Below are 12,834 nucleotides of genomic sequence, written 5' to 3' on the forward strand. Positions count from 1 at the left end.
TCCCACTATTATAGTTTTACTGTCTATTTCTTCTTGCAACTCTCTTAACTTTTCCTTTAGAAAGTTAGATGCTATACCATTTGGTGCATATATGTTTAGTATTGATATGGCTTCTTGGCTTATGCTACCTTTTAGCAGGATATAGTTTCCTTCCTTATGTCTTTTAATTCGATCAATTTCTACTTTTGCTTGATCTGAGATAAGGATGACTACCCCTGCTTTTTTGGCTTTACCTGAAGCATAATTGATTCTGCTCCAACCTTTTACCTTTACTCTTTTTGTATCTCCCTGCTTTAAGTGTATTTCCTCTAAACAACATATTGTAGGGTTCTGACTTTTGATCCAGGCTGTTGTCCATCTCCGTTTGTTGGGAGAGTTCATCCCATTCACATTTACAGTTAAAATTACTAATTTTGTATTTCCTGCCATCATATTATCCCCAGATTATGTTTTTTTCCCTTGACCCCCCTGAACCCCTTCCTCAATAATTAATTTATAGACCCCACTTGTGATGCGCAGTCCTCCCTTTTTAGTATCCCTCCCCCCTCCTTGCAAGTCCCTTCCCTTATTCCCCTTTTCCTTTTCCCTTTTCCTCTTCCTGCTTTTAATGAGGTGAGAGAGAATTCTCTCTAAAACAAATATGTCAATTATTTACTCTTTGGGCCTATTCTGATGAGAGTAATATTCACACAATGTTTCTCCCCCTCTCTAAATTCCCTCAGATGTGTTATATTTTCTATGCCTCTTCCTGGGATGTAGTTTCCCCCTTTTTATCACTCCTTCCCCTTTTTCTGATACTACACCCTTCCCTTTACTAGTAGTACTCCCCCTTTTTTGTATCTGTAAAATCAAATTATCCATGCAGACTTTCTATATATCCACAACAGACATACATTTCTCAAGAGTTCTTTTTACCTTTTTCTGTTTCTCTTCAGTCTTGTGGATGTAGATCCATTGTTTTATTTAAGTCTGGTTTGTTTCTTAGAAACAAATGGAATTCCTCTGTTTCATTAAATGACCATCTTCTTCCATGGAAGAAAATGCTAAACTTAGCTGGGTAGTTTATTCCTGGTTGCAGTACTAGTTCTTTTGCCTTTCAGGAATATCAGCTTCCAGGCCCTTCAATCCTTTAATGTGGAGGCTGCCAGATCTTGAGTGACCCTTATTGTGGCACCTTGATATTTGAATTGCTTTTTCCTAGGTGCTTGCAAAATTTTTCCTTTGTTTGGTAGTTCTGCAGCTTAGCCACAATGTTCAGTGGAGTTCTTTTTTTTTTTAGGGTCTTTTTCAGAAGGTGTTCGATGAATTCTTTCACACTTATTTTCCCTTCTTTTTCTATTATCTCTGGATAGTAGTCTTTGATGATTTCCTGTAAAATAGAATCCAGGCTCTTTTTCTGGTCATAGTTTTGGGAAGTCCAATGATCCTCAGATTATCTCTCCTAGATCTATTTTCCAGGTCTATAGATTTTCCCAGTAAGTATTTGATGTTATTCTCCAACTTTTCATTTTTTTTTTTTGTTTTGTTTGACTGATTCTTGGTTTCTCAATGAATCATTCATTTCTATTTGTTCCTTCCTGATTTTTAATGAGTCATTTTCTTCATTCACATTTTTTAGTTCTTTTTGTATATGCCCAATTGAGTTTTTAAATGAATTATTTTGCTCTATTGAATTTTTTTTCCATTTCCCTAATTTTTTTAGAGTTATTTTTTTCCAATTCAGAATTCTTACTTTCTTGAGAGTTTTTTATCTTTTCCAATTCAGAAATCCTACATTCCTGTGATTTTTTAACCTTTTCTAATTCATAAATTCACAAATTTTGTTTCCCTTCATCTCCTGTGAATTCTTTATTTTTTCAAACTCAAATTTCAGGACATTGTTAATCTCTATCATTGCTTCTCTTACCTTTTCCCATTTTTCTTCAAAATCTCTTAACTTTTTAATAGTCTCTTCTAGGAGAGAGTTATGTGATAGGAGACATGTATCGTTCCCCTTTAGAGTGTTATCTGCTGACTCTCTGCTGTTAACTTCCTTGGGGTTGGGATACCTGCTCTTTCTCTGTGTAGAAGGAATCAATGGTTCTCTTCAGCTTTTTACTCATTGTTAAAAATCTTTTGGGGTCTGCCCTTGGGGTAAGAAGTTATTTATTTCTTTACCAGCTTCCTCCCAGACCAGATGGATGCAGCGGCTCCTGAGCTAGGAGAGAGCTCTGGGAGAGAGTTCCTCTCCCCCTTCGCTAGAAATGCCTCAGAGGTGATATGATTGCACTGTGAGGGTTGCCCAGCGAAGGACCCTGCTGTGTGTTCTAGCAACTTCCCTGAGTTTTAAGACTGAACAGTAAAAGTGACACAAAGCCCGGCCAATGAGTCCAGTGGGGCATAGATATCAGCAGCTGACATGAAAAGCCCCTATGCTCAAACTGGACGTGTCTGCCCAGAAACCGCGGTCCCTACTTCAAAGGTTCCACTTCTCTGGGAGTTCTGCTTCTCTGGGAATTTTGTGGCTGCTAGAGTTCCAAGGCCTCAGGCCAAGCCTGGCCCTATATGGATTAGATGTTGCCTCGGGCTGTGTCCCCGCTGTTCAAGCTCTTAACTACCCCAAGGTGAAGCCCCAAATAGCAGAAAGCGGCTTCATAGCCATGCCAAGATCTGTTAGATCACTTCCGGATTGGGGTGGTTCTAGGATCTAGCTTTATATTTTAAAGTGGCTTGATTTCTCTTCTCAACTGCTGTTTTATAAGCAGAGAAGAGCTAATAGCCTGTGCCAGATTCCTCTATCTCAGTGTTTTCTCTGATCCCAGAGTTCTCCCCAGCCTGATCCGCACAGTGTGCTAGCACCTAACCATTTGTGCTGGCCTTTCTTCTTCCTCCCCTTGGAACTGACCTTTTCTGTAGAGACTGCAGATTCTCTTCAGCTGGTATGTTGTGCTTCTAATCCTTGTGGTTTCTATCAGTCCAGTGTTATTTGTGAGGCTGATTTAACTAATTGGCAATGAGGGAAGAAGTGAGCTTATGAATTTGAGTGTATCTTCTCTGCCATATTGGCTCTGCCTCCCCCCCCCCACTTTTCATTGAAAACCACATCAGGGGATCTCAAGCTTCAAGGTCTTTATACTCCCTGATTGCACTGTATAAGCTTCTTCTTCAGACCCTTACAGCTATGCAATAAAAATTAAATTAAATAAAGTGCTAGGGATAGACTAAAACCAATTGTCAATTAAATAATCCAATTCTAACTAATGAGTAGATCAAACAACAAATCACAGAAAAATCCATAATTTCATTCAAGAGAATAACAATAATGAGACAACATAATAAAACTATAGGATGCAGCCAAAGCAGTCCTCAGGAGAAATTTTACATCTCTAACTAGCTATATGAATAAAATAGAGAAAGAAAACTGTTGGGATTGCTGGGTGAGGACTGGGGTTGTCTGGATGGTGACAAGGTGAGAATTCAGGTTTTCTGGACAATTACAAGGCGAGAACTCAGGTTGACTTGATAGAGGGGGCAAGCTCATTGGCTGGGGTGGTTCTTCCCAGAAGCCCTTGCATTATCCCACGCCCATTCTCTGGGAGAATAAAAGAGAGGACTCTCAGAGAAAGAAGAAGACTCTCTGCATTACATCAGGCCTGACGGGGCTCTCTGCAGGAAGGGAAGTCACTTCTTTGGACAAGAGTTAACAGCAACTGCCTGGAGACAACGGTTCGTTACAGGAAGAAGAATCTGTCTGAGAGATTTGAGTAGACACAGCATATCTCTTCCCAGAGAGCGATCCGGCAGCTTCTAGAGACGACAGCTCGCTACATTTGGCGTCCACACGTGGGGCAAGGACTTTTGCTTATCCTGACAAGAGGAGCTAGACCAGACCTTCGCAATTTGGCGCCCGAACAGGGACAGACACGGTCCTGATTCCAGTGGAAAAGCCTCCCATCCAGATCTCAGTCTCTCTGACCCAGAACCGTGAGTAACGAGGAAACTTTGTTAAAGATTAAGTGAGCGTGCTAATAGATAAATAAGGAACTTGTTAAGGGCTATACCAGTAATCTCTTATAGTGAAATGGGGCAAACACCTTCTGTTCAAGGAAAATGTTTAGAGAGCATCATCAAGGTTATGAAAAGCCAAGGATTGATTATAATTTTAGAGGAGATTACTGAACTTTTAAGAACTGTGAAGGTTATATGTCCTTCTTTTTCTCTGGAAGAAGAATTGGATCCAGATGAATGGGAATTAGTAGGAAAGCAATTAGGTGAACACTACAATTCCAGGCCAAACTCAATTTCCAAAGATACAATTCATATATACAATGTAATCCAATTGGCTTTAAACAATGTTATTCTAAAGGAAGAGATGAAGGAGCAAAATGGGGAAGTGTCAACTAAACTAGGTGAAAAGGATGAATCAGATAACAATGAAGTTAAGTACAATTCTGAGCAACAGGAGCACCTCCCATCTCCTCCCTCAATTAACCCTTCATGGGTGGAGCAAGAAGGAGGAGAGGAAGAGGCAGAAACACAAACAGAATTGCCTGTGAAGCAGCCTAAGCCTATGACAAGATTAGAAAAAGCATTGGTTAAAGCTAAGAGAGAAGGACAGGATATAAGTGATTTTATACATGCATATCCTGTGATTGAAAATATTGATTCTGTAGGTCATAAAATGAGAAGATATGCACCTTTAGATTTGAATAAAATTAAGGATTTGAAAAAAGGTTGTACCCTTTATGGGACTACATCAGCTTATGTCAAAATGTTACTAGATGGTTTGTCTTATGAAGTCCTAACCCCGAATGATTGGAAATCCATAGCAAGGATATGCCTGGAACCTGGAGAAAATTTATTATGGCTTTCGGAATTTCATGAATTATGTAAAATTCAAGTCAGATGCAATTTGGAAATAGGAGTTAACACACAATTCACTTTTGAGCACTTGGCTGGTGAAGGTCGGTATGGAGAGAATTCAGAACAGACTGATTATACCATGACAATATATGAACAAATTGCTAAGGCTGCAATAAAAGCTTGGGGTGTCCTTCCTGGACAGAAAGATCGTGGAGAGGCTTTCACTAAAATACAGCAAGGTCCCAATGAACCTTTTGCAGATTTTGTGGGACGTTTGCAAACTGCTGTCAAAAGAACTATTGGAGAAAATTCAGCTACAGAAATAATGACCAGACATCTGGCTAAGGAAAATGCCAATGAGATTTGCAAAAGAATTATATGGGGATTAGACAAAGATGCTCCTTTAGAGGAGATCATAAGACGCTGTGCTACAGTGGGAACAAATGCTTTTTACACCCGGACAATGATGAATGTGGAAAGACAGGGTCCTTCCTGGCAAGGGACTTCTAGAGAAACTTGGCGATGTTTTCAATGTGGAAAAATTGGACATCTAAGAGCTCAGTGTAGATTTGGAGATACAGTGAAAAGACAGGGTGAGAGAAGACCTAAAACCCCATGTCCAAAATGCAACAGAGGACTCCATTGGGCATCAGAGTGTAGAATAATTCAGGGAAATGGGATGAGGGGCCCAGGTTCAGGGCCCCAGGCAAAAAAGACTTGGGGCATGATGGCAGCTGATGTTACACCCAAAGAACCTTTAGAAGGCCAGGACTCTGATTTGATCAACCAGCAGAAAAGCAATCACATGGCAGAAAGGGATTACCTAATAAGTGAGCCAAAAGGCAATCAGATTGCAAAAATGGATTACACTTGGGGAGAATACAGGCCTTTTAAACCAACAGGGCTGTGTCCAGTGCAAACAATTCCAATGCAATTGCCAGATGATGAGAAGAGATTTAGAAAGTGGTAAATAGAAGGTAATTAGATAGGTTAACTGCCTGGGAGAGAGGGTTTGCTTGTATTTCTTCAGCAAGAGAAGGAATCAGATGGGTGCCAACGAGTCATATTCGCCTTGTCCATCAGAGAGAGACAGAAAAAGAGAAAGACCTCAAAATAAAGGAGAAGATCTAAGAAACATCTGACACTGAAAGAGCATGGATAATAAGAAGACTGTTAAAGAACTTTAAAAACCAGCAGGAATCATTGGACTTCCTCACACAAGATGAGACTAATGGACAATGGACTTATGGACATTTATAAATTTTCAATTTATGATTATGATTATGTTATATACTTCTAGCATGTGTTATGTTACTATGTTACTATGTGCTTATGTAATTTATGTAATTATCTGTAATACTTCCCATATTGATGGATTTATGTTTCAAGGTCATGACTGTCCTATGTTCTAAATCAAAAGAAAGGGGGAGATGTTGGGATTGCTGGGTGAGGACTGGGGTTGTCTGGATGGTGACAAGGTGAGAATTCAGGTTTTCTGGACAATTACAAGGCGAGAACTCAGGTTGACTTGATAGAGGGGGCAAGCTCATTGGCTGGGGTGGTTCTTCCCAGAAGCCCTTGCATTATCCCACGCCCATTCTCTGGGAGAATAAAAGAGAGGACTCTCAGAGAAAGAAGAAGACTCTGAATTGCATCAGGCTTGACGGGGCTCTCTGCAGGAAGGGAAGTCACTTCTTTGGACAAGAGTTAACAGCAACTGCCTGGAGACAACGGTTCGTTACAGGAAGAAGAATCTGTCTGAGAGATTTGAGTAGACACAGCAGATCTCTTCCCAGAGAGCGATCCAGCAGCTTCTGGAGACAACAGCTCGTTACAGAAAACCCCAATGAATTAGGCATGTAACTAAAATGTTAGAAAAAAAGAACAAATTTAAATAAATCCCTAATTAAATATAAAATTAAAGATGCTGAAACTCAAAGGAGAGATTAATAGAATAAACCTAAGAAAATTATGGAGTAAATAGATAAAACTAAGAGTTGATTTTATGAAAACTGTAGAGGGCCAGCAAAAAGCAGATCTCTTAAAAAAAGTTATATAAGGGTTAACAAACTCTCGGTGTAGCTGTGGATTTATTTGCAGTATACTCATCATTCCTTCATGACAAAAATTGAGAATGGAGTGAGCTGACCTGATATTTATCAAGAAGAGCTGCTGGTACAAGTGTGCAATCAATTTGGGAGTTTTCTAAGTGAACATGTAAGCATCAAGAAGGCATGTCTAATATAAACATAGGATGGCATCAACAAGGCATGTCTATATCAGGAATCATACATCACAAATTAGATAACTTTATTATTATAATGCCACTAATGGACTGATGCTATTAGTTTTGTTTAATTTTAATGCCTAGCTAGAATGTAATCATGGAATGTAAAGTAATTAATTTAGAGACATCTAGCATTATTGCTAGCTTAGCTTAAAAAGTATATAAACCGCCTTTTCTGGGGAGTAGGGGCTGGAACCTGAAGGATTTCTTCTCACCTTGGTCATTTCTCTGCTGCCTCTTTGAATTGGAAATGGTTCAGCAGATTCCTCGGTTCCACAAAAGAAAGTTTGGCCCCGAGGACACATTTTGTGTCTGGGTTAGGGTTTGGAGACATGAGAAAGACTGCCCTGGGCAGCAGGCTCCATTCTAGAAACTCGTAAAGTCTGTGCCAGAAAGCCCCCCAATTCCCTATTTTAAAACTTTTTTTGGGGGGAGGGGTGGGAGATCGTACCGCTGGAACACATGGCATCAATTAAGACCACGAAAAGGAAGGCATAGTCAGTTGTTGAACATTAATTAAGTGCCTGTTATGTGCCCAGGCTGTGCTAAGTGCTAGATTGCTGCTGATCCTCCCACACTTAATCATTTTTATATCTCACATAAATTCTCACTCTATTCCTTCTTTTTTGAAGAAAAGGAAATTACTAATTGATACGCTTAAATAAGCTCATCTCGGGGAAAGGGAAACTTGCTTCCACGCCCCTTTTTAGTTATAGGAATTTTAAAAATCCAATTCAAGGTCAGAATGGGCAAAATAGGATCTTGCAAATAGGATCTTGCAGTTACCTGTGTAAGCCTTTTTTTTTTTCTTTTTTTTTTTTTTTTTAAAAGTAAGACTACTTGTTGTCAGTCACATTATTGGAGTGCTGTACCCAGCACATCCAAAATGGGTAAGGAGGAAGAACAACCATAAAAGGGTGAGGAGGTTTTGACCTTTGTGGATCAGTGTGCTCCCAAATATATATGTTTTGTTTTTATCATTTGTATTTGTTCCAGGTTCAATAAAACAGCTATTCTGAGAAGTAGAGGGGAAAGACAATTTTAATTGAGGATATGTATGTCTCCTAACAGAATGGATGGATGCCAAGGCTCTTGATTGCTAAACAAATAAAATTTTCCTTCTCTATACTTGGGATGAATGGGATGAACCTAGTTCTTCCATCTGGCCATTTGAAGACTTAGATCTGGTGGTCCTCACCATTTACTCCTTACTCTCCCTTCTCTGCAGTGTCCCTGCCAATGTATTTGAATTTCTTTGTTGAAATTCAAATGCCTACTTATTCTTTCTTTCTTTATTTTTGGCTGTTTCTTCTTCAGATTAGAGATAAAATAGAACTAACTCCTGCTGGGAAACAGGGCAATTTTTGACTGCAGATAGGAAGCAGACTAGCACCACTTCCTGCCTGTTCTCCCTGAAGGTTAAATCAAATATCCTACCACTGGCTTGAGTAAGTCAATATTCAAAGGTTTACATGGTAGGTAGCTGTGGTAGTAAAAGAGATCATTCTTTGGATCCATTCTTCGTTAAGGAGACAAATTGCAAGGAAATATATTTTAGATTGATGGTTTCATGTATTCTCTAACTTCAAAAACAGGCCAGAAGACATTTAAAAGAAAAAAATATTTTTTGAAACCCTTAATAGTAGGCTATTAAGCCAATAAGATTTTCTGCTTAAGGGATTTAAAGAAACCCCAAGCAAACCCCACTTTCTAAGTTTTCATTTACCTTTTCACTTTTCTTGGACATTGGAAACATTTGTTGGACTTTCGATTTAAGTGGAAAAAATGTAGTAAGCGCCTCGAAGGTCCAGTCCTTTGGCATTTGGACTGAAGGATTAATTATTGTTTCCTTGTTTTTCTTTTTCCCTCCTTTGCTTAGATATATTTAATTCTTTATAATTATATATATTATATTATTCTTTATCTAGGGGTAGGATTTGAAGTAGTTCTCTTGGGCCTAAGTATCTTTTGCAGAAAATTATCGCCCCAGGGATTATTTTTTCACTTAACTGGAAGCTCTCCTTTTTTAATATATCAAAGCCACTTCTAACTTTCCTATAGTATTTAGGGAAGAGCTTTGAATAAAGTATTGATAAGTTTTTTTAGCTTGAACAAAGAAATAAGAAATGGATTCATCTTGTATATTTAAAAAAGGCTGCATTTTGGATTTTGAGTGGTTAGAAAAGATTTTGTAAATCCCTTCATGTTACCATTGTCTTGTTACCATGTCTTCATGTTACCATTTCAATTAATAAGTAAATTTAACTTTGCTTAGTCTCTAACCTAGAAAAAAAATTACAGCTCTTTCTACAGTTTGTATTTGACTTTTAAGCTGTCGATAAAACTTGTTTTTTTGTTTTTGTTTTTGTTTTTTTAGATTGAATTCCTTTACAGCATCTTCTCTCCTCCACTTGATTTCTGAAATGATGGAATCAATGGAGAAAGTAGCAAGAATGGATGTGGAGTTGACAGCTGAAGAAAGAAACCTACTGTCAGTTGCATATAAAAATGTGATTGGAGCCAGAAGAGCATCCTGGCGGATAATCAGCAGCATTGAACAGAAAGAAGAAAACAAGGGAGGGAAAGAAAAGGTAAAAATGATTCGGAAATATCGGCAAGTGGTTGAGACTAAACTAAAATTAATCTGTTGTAACATCCTGGACGTACTGGACAAAACCTCATTCCAGCAGCAAACACTGGTCAGTCCAAGGTTTTCTATTATAAAATGAAAGGGGACTACAAGTATCTGGCTGAATTTGCCACAGGAAATGACAGGAAGGAGGCTGCAGAGAATAACCTGGTGGCTTATAAAGCTGCTAGTGATATTGCAATGACAGAACTTCCGCCAAGGTATCCTATCTGCTTAGGTGTTGCTCTCAACTTTTCTGTATTCTACTCGAAATTTTCAATTCCTCTGACTGTGCCTGCAGGTTGGCAAAAGCAGCTTTTGATGATGCAATTGCAGAACTGGATATGCTGAGTGAAGAAAGCTATAAGGACTCGACACTTATCATTCAGTTGTTACTTGATAACCTGACACTATGGACTTCAGATATGCAGGGTGATGGTGAAGAACAGAATAAAAAAGCGCTGCAGGATGTGGAAAATGAAAAGCCAACATGAGAATCCATCTCTGACCACTCTACTCCTCCCCATCCTTCCACCCGAAAATTCCCCATTGTCACTGAGAACCACCAAATCTGACTTTTACATTTGGTCTCAGAATTTAGGTTCCTACCCTATTTTTTTGTTTGTTTGTTTTGTTTTGTTTTGTTTTTGTTTGTTTGTTTGTTTTTAAACAGTTTTCAAAGTTCTTAAAGGCAAGAGTGAATTTCTGTGGATTTTACTGGTCCCAGCTTTTAGGTTCTTTAAGACACTAATAGGAGTGCATAGAGGCTTTTTCAGCATTGCTGTATTATCTCTGTGCCAGATGTGGCAAGATAACCATTAGAAATGGATATTACATTGGAATACCATTAGACTTCTAGGTGAAGCGAGAGTCCAGGAGAGGTGTTTATTGCACTGTAGGGCACATGTGGTAGCATTTTTCCTTTTTATAATTGTTTAAACTGAATTTTATACCAATGTTTAAAATTAATTGGGTGTTTAGCTTGAAGTTGCAGGTTGCATTGGAATGTTTATTGTACTGGTTTTGCTGTAAAAAAAAAAAAAAGTGTTTCCAAACTGTGCTAAAATGGTGTTGGTAATAGCCCAACAATTCGTGGCTGCTCATTCTTGCTGACTTTGACTTTCCCTCACAGCAGGTTAGCATTGAAGGTGGTATTGAAAAGCCTGCATGCATTTCAGTTCTTTGTTTTTTCCCCTTCCCTCTTTCCCTTCTCCCCGTTTACTCCCTGCCCTCCTTCGTTTACTCAACCTCTTTCATTCAGTATGTGTAACTTGAAGCTAATTTGTACTACTGGATATCTGACAGGAGCCACAGATACAGAATCTAGAATCTGTGTTGTTCTTACTGAAACACAGCATGGAATTAACAATAAACTTAAATAAAACAAACCTAAATTAAAAATGCCCCAAAAAAGAGTATGTAAACCCTTCTTCTCAGATCAATAAATGGATTTCATTGATGAAGTTCTCACTTGTCCCATATCATACTTTCTTCTTGATGAGGCCCTTGATCTAGTCTCAAGTAGACCCTGAATGGAGACATTAACATACACATAAACATTGATGCAGAGAAGCAGTGAGGAGAAATCATTTTAATCATTTGAGACTCTGGATCAACAAGAGGTAAGAGGGGCAACAGGAAAGCATAGAAATCAACAGGCACAGTGGGTACTAGAGGTAGAAGAGGAACTGTAGTTTCATTTAAAGTATTGGGATAATATTTGCTTCAAATTCAAATGATGTCTGATAGTTCATCAAGTCAGTAATCCCCCCATACAAAACATCTTCATCCCTTGGAATTATGGCAAATGGATGTCACTTATTATCTATCTTGTGGATATTTATCCTTTATACACATACTTGTAGTTTTACAGTGGCTACTCTCCAGATAGGAGACTCTGCAACTCATGCTATTGAACAAATGCTTTCTGTTTTTGCTTATATATGTGTACCTAATTCAAAAACAAAAAACAAAAAAAAAACCCAAAACAGATAATGGTCCTACTTATTCATCATCTAAATTTAAACAATTTTGTCTGTATTATAATATTGAACATAAGCTTGGCCTGCTGGCAATTGTTGAACAAAAAATGTGAAATTAAAACATTCCTGTAAAAACAAAAAGAAGAGGGATATGGAGAGGATATGAGGCTGGCCAAAGTTATATATACTCTTAATTTTTGGATACTTAATGATCAAGGCCTCTTCCCAGCGGGACATTTCTTTGATGAACACAAGATAATGTGTTTTAACAGGGACTCTTTAGTAAGAGTTGTGTGGAAGGATCACAAAACTGAACAATGGAATGGGCCACATAGGTTGTTAACATGGGTTGCGTGTATACTTCCAGGAGGGCTGAGAAGAAGGAACTGAATTGGCTCCCAGAGAGGAACATCCATGTGGTACAAGGATCTGTGCAAACAAACAAAGAAACAAACAAAAACAAGTGAGAGACATGGACCTGAATCAGGAAAAGAGGCCCCAAAAGAAACAGCAATAGAATTGTAGACACCATCCAACAAAGATTGGCTTCTTCGGTGACAGCCCTGACAATGAGGGGAGAGCTGGTAGAAAACCAGAAAATGAAAAAGGCATGGACTCTAAGTTATGGGCATTCATCCCTAACCCACCATGGGTTAGAACTATGCGATCATACACATTACAATGAAACCATTATTACTGCATGTCTTGATAAATACCATGTATTTATGAAACGTAATATAGCTCAAGTAAATACTGCCAAATTAGGTGATATCTATAATGTTACCATTCTATGGTGTTTTAATGGAACAGCTTCAGTGAAACAGGACAGACATAGCTGTCCTGATTACTGAGCAATTTAAGTATGCCTTGTATCCTGTTAAGATTATAGGAGGGTGCTATCATCCCCAGCAGATAAAGTCCTTCAAGACTTTATATATACATATGAATACAAAAAGGGAGGATGCATAGAAAAAGACATATTAGTTGCATTATATCTGGGAATTATATCTCTGGTATCTTTTTTAGCTTCTATAATGGATTCTACAGAATCAGTGCATTCTGTGAGAAATTTTGTACAAATTGCAAAATTTGCC

General features: G+C 38.4%; 1 pseudogene; it reads left to right on the forward strand.

The window, feature by feature from the left end:
- The window catches only part of LOC141561974 (14-3-3 protein epsilon pseudogene), a 51,767-nt pseudogene extending 41,515 nt beyond the window's left edge, over nt 1-10,252 (forward strand).
- The last annotated feature ends 2,582 nt before the right edge of the window (nt 10,253-12,834 follow it).

This window comes from Sminthopsis crassicaudata, chromosome 3 (assembly GCF_048593235.1).
Source record: "Sminthopsis crassicaudata isolate SCR6 chromosome 3, ASM4859323v1, whole genome shotgun sequence".
Lineage (NCBI taxonomy): Eukaryota > Metazoa > Chordata > Mammalia > Dasyuromorphia > Dasyuridae > Sminthopsis > Sminthopsis crassicaudata.